General features: G+C 29.4%; 1 long non-coding RNA gene across 1 annotated transcript; it reads right to left on the bottom strand.

Moving 5' to 3' along the window:
• Positions 1–5439: 5439 nt before the first annotated feature.
• LOC145121169 (uncharacterized) lies at positions 5440–7353 on the bottom strand. Its single transcript, XR_013714519.1, has 3 exons — positions 7118–7353; positions 6440–7027; positions 5440–6347 (listed from the first exon to the last, which is right to left on the bottom strand). It is a non-coding gene; the product is annotated as an uncharacterized LOC145121169 (long non-coding RNA).
• Positions 7354–8067: the final 714 nt, after the last annotated feature.

Here is an 8067-nt window from a genome sequence, read left to right as displayed (position 1 = left end):
GACAATGTACTTGATGTGAACAATATCAGCTGTAATATGTAATGTTTGGTGATGAATGTGTTATGTTTCATGTATATTCATTGTGATGATATTTCAATTGATAGTCACACGAGCCCTCAGACGTTTCCGCCGTCTGGTTCGGGGGTGTGACAAACAGTGTTTGCGAAAGTGTTATAACTTTGTGATATGAAACTTTCGAAAATGGAAACAAATATTAGAGGGTTGTCTGATTCCAAAAATACGTTCAAAAATACTTAACGAAATGTGTATCTAACCATACGAATCGCTTTAAAGTTCATTTACTGGAAAATCAGTTATATTACTGATTTGCTTCCTTAAAATGGTTATAACTTCTCGAACGATCTTCGTTTTGGACGTTCTTTATATCCACATAATCTTATGTACATACTTTATCCGTTTAGAGTGCCATTTGTACATGAAAATACTTAATCAAAACTTTTGTTTTTAATGTATTAATTATGTATTATGAATAGTGTTTGTTCGTCAATGATCTACAACCATCGAAGATTAAAGTATTATGCATGCACATCTAAGTATAAAAACTTTATTTGTATTGAAAAGTGTGGAATACATTACATTAGGTCTATTATAAGGAAGTTCACGGTGATTTGACTGGCGAACGTTGACCTAAATTTACCATTTGTCACAATCCACAATAAGTAAATGATCAATAATTAGTATATAATGCAAATAACCATAACATATAATCATCAATCAATGATTTCGAAAATAAGAAACTTAATTATATGATCCAATAAAAAACAAACGACACATATCTGATTAAATGAACTAGGATTAAAAAAAATCCATATGATCCACAATAAACAAAATGAACACAACAACAAAATATTTAAAAATTCAAAATTTTCAAGGTTTTGTTTCTTTGAGACATTAGATTAACACTTTGTGAGCATCATTGTATCAAGCTTCACTTTAATGCTTTTATGTCAATTCTTCATCCATAAATTGTTTCAAAACTCAAAAACATAAAAGAATTGATCTTAGTATTCATTCCCATATATATTGAAGCTCAAATCGAGAAGAAGATGAAAACTATAGTTTCAAAATCACAAAATAGTAGTTATATTTAAGGTTTATCATGTCAAATCATATATCATTTATAGATACGATCAACAGTAGCATAAAACCCTGCAAATCAAACATGAAAAATAAGGATAAGAAGTTTACCTGATTCTGTTTATGTTGAAATTAAAAAAAAAGAAAAAACCGAAGCACCACCGAAGTACCTAATTTAAGCAAAAATTGAATGATTGAAGATGATTTCTGAACTTCAAAGCAATATCCAACAACGATTATAAGATCTACAAATATTTAACACAACATGAATCAGGAAACCAGAATCCACAGAGGCGAATGGAGTGTTCATACTAGGAAAATAGGAGAAATGTCTTTGTGTGTTCATAAAAGATGGTTTTAGAAATGTATAAAGACCATCATACCCCTTTAAGATTTGCCCTTTGTAGGAAAAGCAGAAAAAGTTGAATGTAATTACAAAAATGTCACCGCCTTTATTAATTAAAAAAACGAAAATGTGAAATTATCTCAACCACTTATTTTTTGAGATTAAAGTTTTAGATTTGTCCTCCAAGTACTCACTGAATTTTGCGTCCTCACCCAATCCTAATTCTCTCTCTCTCTCTCTCTCTCTATATATATATATATATATATATATATATATATATATATATATATATATATATATACACACACACACACATATACACACACACATAGAGAGAGAGAGAGGTGAGTTATTTTTAGAACTTCAAGATTTACGAGAACTTGAGAACTCCTAATCCGCTCATCAATTTTTAAAACTAAGACCACTAATATTCTCTAAATGGTGTGTCTAAGCCATATCTAGGTTAAAAAAAAGATTTGAGGATTTGTTTTTGTTTAAGATAATCGCAACTTGAAAATGTCGAAAAAACATAGAAAACATAAATATGCATGCATGCATATTTAAATGTGCATATATGCATATTTAAAAAAAAACAAAAAAAGTTTATCAAATCTTTTTTCAGCATTGATCTGGACAACATTTGATGAATATTGGTGATATTGGTCTTGAAAAATGATAAGTGGATTACAATTATTGAGTTCTCACAAATCTTTAAGTTCTCTCTCACTATATATATATATATATTATTTCCTATTTATTGGTTTGACAAAATAACAAAATCGTTAGTTATTTGATAGTAACTTTTGATGCATGAATGGTTATGTTCTCATAAAGTTTCAACAATAACCTAAAACTTTTTTTTAGAAGTATTTTTTATATATATTTTATTTGAGAAAAATTAAATTTAATTGTTTTTAATTTTGTTAAAAGTGTATATATAATCTTCTTGAAAATTCTGGACATGCCTAAGTAATGAGGTAGCATTACCAACCTAAGTAATGAGGTAGCATTAACAACCTAATGTTATATTCTAGAAAGTGGAATACTGGATATCAATAAAAAATGCTGTAAAGTCAAAATAGAGTTCCTCTGTTGTATTTGTCAAAATAGTTGAGCCTAGAGGATAACGGGTGTAGACTTGTAATTTCTTTCAAGACCCTATATATATATATATATATATATATATATATATATATATATATATATATATATATATATATATATATATATATTATTTTGTTTTCTTACATTTATTGTGTGCTACAATGCACCAATAAGAATTTAGTAAATTAAATAATTATTTAATTAAATAAATATAGATATTAAATGATTTCCACAATTATATGTATATTAAATGATATCCATAATTATAATTCTCTTTTTATAGAAACTAATTAAATTTGTCATTAATGTCAGCAATAACATTCTTTCAGAATGAATTCGCATCTATGTTTTTATATATGAGTTCATATTTTGTTTCAGGACTCACTCACTTAAAATACAATAAAGTTGCATGGAATATGAATAACGAGAATGTATTCTACTAGAACACACTCTCATTCTGCTGGAATACACTCTCATTCTTCTAGATATGAATTCATTCTGAAAGAATATTATTGTTGACATTAATGACGAATTTAATTAGTTTCCATAAAAATGAGTTATAAGTATGGATAACATTTAATATATATATATATAATTATCACTAAATTCCTATTGGTGCATTCTAGCACATAATATATGTGAGAAACATTTGAACCTACCTCTCTCTCTCTCTCTCTCTCTCTCTATATATATATATATATATATATATATATATATATATATATATATATATATATATATATATATATATATATATATATATATATATATATATATATATATATTAGCCGTTTACCCGCGGCAAGCGACGGGTGCAAATAGTTTGTTTCGGAAGATAGTATTAATGCGACAATTAGTTTCATTTAGGTGCGAAGTAGTACCTTATGGCCTTTCGGCGGATTGTTTTGTGTTAGATAGTTTATTTCAACAGATAGTTTCTAGGTAGATATTTGGATCATTTCAACCAACATTGTACATGAATATAAAGATAACGAACCATCATCTAGGCATACGACATCGAAAGGTTAAACACGACTGAGGAGCAGGGGAGTTGTCTAGGTTTTCATATAGAAGATCAATGGTGGTGGCTGTGGAGCATGGAAAATAATATAGAAGATCAATGGTTGTTGGTGGATGTGAGATTTTGTAGTTAAGGTTTCCAGGAAACAAATTTGAGTAAGGGATTACAAGAGAGTACGGGAGGCAGAGAAAATGTGGTGGGATTAGATTTTATGGTTAGTTTTCCAAATGAAGAACCCAATTTTATGTTCTTCCGGTGTGGAAAGAGGCGAGATTCAAGAGATAAGGTGCTGAAATTGGGGTAATCAGAACAATCACCTCCTTAATTTAGGTTAACTGATTGACCGGATAAGATTTACAATTTCTACAATGCATAAACGGATTGTACAAATTGTATTATGAGTTTGTACCTCTTAAAATTAAGCGTTTGATGTCGCTGCTATAAATTGGAGTTAGTTAGTGATATCAACATTGTATATTATCTAACAACAAATACAATAGTATCTAATTTTTATCAATATAATAATCAAAATTCAACTTATAAAACGGATTGACGTCACCGCAATGCACGGCAAGCAAGTTTCTACTTACAATTAAAAAGTATTTATAATATACGTTGTTGTTTTGGTTTACAAATATAAAAACATGTTTTTCTAAAAAAATAAAAATAAAAATAACAAAATGTTTTTTTAAAGTAAAAAAACAATACGTTTTAAACAAATAGAGATTCCAAATCACTTTTATGCTTTCCAAATCCATTAAAAATTCTCTTTCAATATGATATCGGTTTTCAAAACTAATTAGATATTGTTTAGGAGATTTTTTTAGTGTTTATTAAAACAAGATATATATATATATATATATATATATATATATATATATATATATATATATATATATATATATATATATATATATATATATATATATATATATATATATATATAGAGAGAGAGAGAGAGAGAGAGAGAAACCTCATGTGTATAAAATATACATGGATACGTATTTGATGGAATAAAAAACCTATATGATTTTTCATCGAATACATTTTTATAATTTTTTTTTCAAATAGAGCATTTGTAAAACTAATTCAAACCATAAAACAATTTTATAATAGTTACCACGTAATCTATAATTGTTTTTTAAAAACAATTATAGATTACAAAAAACAATTATAGATTACGTGATATAAGAAACCTACATGATTTTTCGTCAAATATATTTTTATAATTTTTTTTCAAATAGGGCATTTGGAAAACTAATTCAAAACATAAAACAATCTTATAATAGTTACCACGTAATTTGTAATTGTTTTTTAAAAACATCAAAAGCTAGTTATTTTATGCAAAATATTAAATATCTCGAATTATGTTTAGAGTTTTTGTATTTTCTTCTAAACTACCATTTAAAAAAACAAAAAATTATATAAAGTGTTAATTTATTTTTATTTTGGCTATTTAGCATCCGACAAAAGAGAAAGAAAAGTTGACCTTTGCAATACACTCATATGCTTACACTACCTGTCACAATTGTAGTAGCCAATATCACCCATGTTTCTTTTCCGTAAAAAAACTTGACAGCAAACCAAATCAAAGGCTTTTATTTAGCTTATATTTTCAATGTACTAAGATAACCTTTTTCTAGCTTTTATTTTCACTGTGAATTTGTACTCGACAGTAAACTAAGATTTTTTCAAAACAAATCAAATAAAAATACCACAAATCAAATATCTACAACAAATCAAAACACTTTTTAGTATTATTGAGTTCCTGGGTTCTTATATTCTTTTGATTATTTTATATGAATATATTATAATAAAAAAGAATGAATTACATATTGGCAAAAATAAATCAGAAAAAAAGCCCTTCAAATATTTATTTTTCTAAATTCTACCACTTAAAACCTTACCAATATTTCCAAATATTCCAAAAAATCAATGGCAACAAAACTGCCACGAAAAGAACCAAATTTTAACATTTAAAATCTTAAGAATATTTCCAGATATTCAAATAAACCTCTTGCTAATGAGCCCAGCTTCATCCCTTTTGAACTTTGTGAACTAATCCTGTTGGATCTTACATTTGCATTTCTTTAAGGTCGTTGTATTTTGGTTGTCTAATTAAGTCGTATTCATAATAAGTGGACCCTGTCATAAGAACCTGTTGATATAAATGATGCAGAAGCTTGTCCAAAGATCGTTCCTCCATATTACTATCATTCATTACACAGAAGCATCAATAAAAGGCAAATCTTCAACAAATCTCATATGCATGTAACCTTGAAGAAGCAACAGCGGTTGCTTGATTTCTCACCATATATGCTGTTACTAATGCTTAAAGCTTCACTAATTCCTTTAATTCCCTCAATGATTTTCTTGACTGTTCCAATTTTGCTCATCAGATAAGACCCAATTTTCTAATGAACACAAAGAATTAGAATTCAAGAAGCAAGTAAACAAATAAATAGAATCAATACACAAAGTATATAACATAAAAAAACTGTACCTCCAGATTGTATCTTCAAATCATTTATAATAGGCTTAGGTAACAAATCAACAACCAAGATTAAAGGCTTTAGATAGAGATATAATTGGACTTCACCAAAGATGAAGAAAGTCCAATATAATCTACGGAATTAACACCAAAATTGTTCAAAAACTAAAAACAATATTAAAGCTGTATAAAATAGTACGTATCCTTAAACCATTTAAGTGACAAACCTTAGGTTGAACACCAAAAATAAACCATTTTTAGTGTTGCAAAGAAAGCCAACTTGGTCCCTATAAAAGGATAAACCATGCCTCTAAAAAATCAACTAACTACAAAAGAAATGGAGAGTAGTGAAACAATCAAAGTAGTTGTAGAATCGAACCTTTCACTTAATCAAGCACCATATCTAGAGCATCAATCTCTTTTCTTTATGGCTTAACATGCCAAAAATTTCTTCTTCTCTTCATTGTTTCTTGGCCTAGATCCATTGAACACATTTCTTGGCCCCTCATCAAAGATAATTGCATCCTAAAATCAAGAATGAATCAAAGAAACAAAATATAGCTCAAATCATAATGAAGTTCGAAAATAGAGAGAAATAGATCTGTCTTCCCGATAACTTTTTCCTTTAACCTACAAATCCATAGTTAAAATCAAAAAACAAAAGGGAAAAACCGAAATTAATGAAACTTTATAGAAATAGGTAGAGAAGTTTGTGGAGAGAAGGCTTCATCTTCGTCACCTCCTCCGACTTATATACCTACAACGTAAGTTGAATCAGACCTCTGGTTTTAGAAAGATAGGAAACATATCTGCAACAAAACCAATGAATTGCTGACAATTGCATAGGCGCGAGAAAGAGGAGATGCAAAAATCTGATTTCAAAGTTTGAATCTTCAACTTTGACTCTTCTGAGAACGGTGTAGGAATCCATCTGTTGTTGCGAGTTTTCTGAGAGGGTGCATGTTTCCTAAATCAACATACGACCATAGCAAAAGATATCAACCGCACGTAAAGTTAAACATACGTACAGTTAGAGAGAGGAATTGAAGAGAGATACCTCAGTAGTGGTTTAGATTTAGCAGTAATGGAAGAGGTGCGTTGGTGAGCCTTTGGTCTCCTGGAGTGGTGGTGGGTGGGTGATATCTCTTTGACTGCTTTAGAGTGAGGTGGGCGGCAGTGATTGATATTAAGTTTAGGGCTTTTAGATAGAACGATGTGAGTGGCAATGGTGGTGACAACTACGTTTATTGAAGTCGAAGAGAGAAAGTGTCACAACTAGGAATTTTGATGCCTTATAACTACAACACTTATATTAATTATGAATCAACAATATGAAAGCATGTATGATGCTTTTTCAATAACAACAAAACTTCATCAAATACTTCATTCAAGCACTACAAATAGTCAACAAAGAATTGGAAACCTTTGAAATCCCGGTTTAAGTCCATTTCGGACTAGGATTTCCTTATTGGACCTAATGGACCAATAAACTTCCAATTTAACTATCTCGAACATAGAACTCTCAAATGGGCCCTAATTGGACCCATATACATGAAACTTAATATTTTGGGCCTTATAAGCCTAAGATAAACTAGGTTAACTTTAATGGGCCTTATTGGGTCACAACCAATTTAATTTAGCCCTAATAGGTCATAAAAATCATTCTTTGAATTATGTTGGGCCAAAAATCATCTAATTAAATCATGATATGGGCTTAAGCATGCAAGGCCCAATTTTCTTCCCTTCTCCTCTCCATTCTCGGCCCAACAACCCAAGAAGAAAGAGTTGACTTTTCATTTGCCACCTCACTATTATTTGTTGGGTTTCCATGCAAAAGTCTCATGTTTCCATGCCCACATCACTTCATCTACTCTCTCTTCTCCTCTCTCTTTTGCTCTCGGCCGAAACAAGACACACACACACACTCACAAAATTCATCTCCACTCTCTCCAAATCCTCTCAAGAACACTTGCACTCATTCACCAAATTTTCGAGATTTAGGAAGCT

This window comes from Lactuca virosa, chromosome 6, assembly GCF_052849685.1.
Source record: "Lactuca virosa cultivar CGN04683 chromosome 6, Lactuca_virosa_CGN04683_v6, whole genome shotgun sequence".
In the NCBI taxonomy this organism is placed as follows: domain Eukaryota; kingdom Viridiplantae; phylum Streptophyta; class Magnoliopsida; order Asterales; family Asteraceae; genus Lactuca; species Lactuca virosa.
The sequence above is the reverse complement of the archived record's forward strand: the minus strand, read 5'-3'. Positions and strand labels throughout refer to the sequence as shown.